The sequence below is a fragment of the Brassica oleracea genome, chromosome C2 (assembly GCF_000695525.1).
Source record: "Brassica oleracea var. oleracea cultivar TO1000 chromosome C2, BOL, whole genome shotgun sequence".
Taxonomy (NCBI): Eukaryota; Viridiplantae; Streptophyta; class Magnoliopsida; order Brassicales; family Brassicaceae; genus Brassica; species Brassica oleracea.
The window spans coordinates 12617702-12618730 of NC_027749.1; positions in this window are offsets into that span (position 1 = coordinate 12617702).

The following is a 1029-nucleotide window of genomic DNA, read 5'->3' on the forward strand; positions in this document are numbered from 1 at the left end:
CAAAGATCCTCGGATTAGAATTATAGACGTCCAAAGAAAGAAAAGATTATACATAGCAAGCTAATCGAGATGCCAGACACTGACCCGAAAAGAAAAGAAAAGAATGACTAAGTCATAACCAGCTTAGTACCAAACGAAATCTGATGTCCTAGAAAGAGACACAGTCAAGTTGCTACATATTTAGAGGTTAAAAAGTTTATACAGATCTGTGACACTAGCATGGACCGACTAGATTGTAGTACAGGCTAGTGGAAAAGAAAGATCAGCCCAAAGAAAGGTAATTCAGATTTCCTCAGCTTGCTACCTCGGATAGCATGTTCAATGGATAGACCAATCCAACATCAGATCCCTTAGATAAAGATCTGGATTATCTGGCATAGCAGAACAGTCTATTGCTGAAGTGTCGACACATAAAGATATATTTGTACATAAGAGAGTAGCACTTGAACATAAAGATATAAACGAGGATCAGAACCCACGAAAGAGTACTCATAAAGAATAAATATTAGATTGAAAAGATAAACGTGGGGTTTAAAGTATCTATAGAAAAAGATAGGCGTATTGGCCACATACATATATACAGAAAAGTCATCTGATATAAACCAGTGAAATAGATGGGTCTTGTGAGGGAAAAGAAACCATGAGATATGATACATGATCACGAGGTCTAAAGGTGTTCATGTTTCCTACTAACAGCATTCGATCATAGCTTGTTACACAATGATACTCACAGAGACCATGGAACAGATTATAAGGAGATAAACTCATATGTGGTAGATGCTGCTACACAATTTCAAAATTGACAAAGGTCTGGTCATAAGAAAGAAATTAGATTGACATATAAAGATGTAGTAAGCAACATATGGATCACTGGATAAAAGACAGCATTGTTCCTAAGCTGTTCATGGACTGAAACAATGCAGCTGCATATATTATGTAATACTAGTAAAGGAGTTCTATAAGAACGATCAAATTCAGTCCATATGTAAACTAATAAAGAAATTCGAATTCCTTGTGTTTATACTAAAC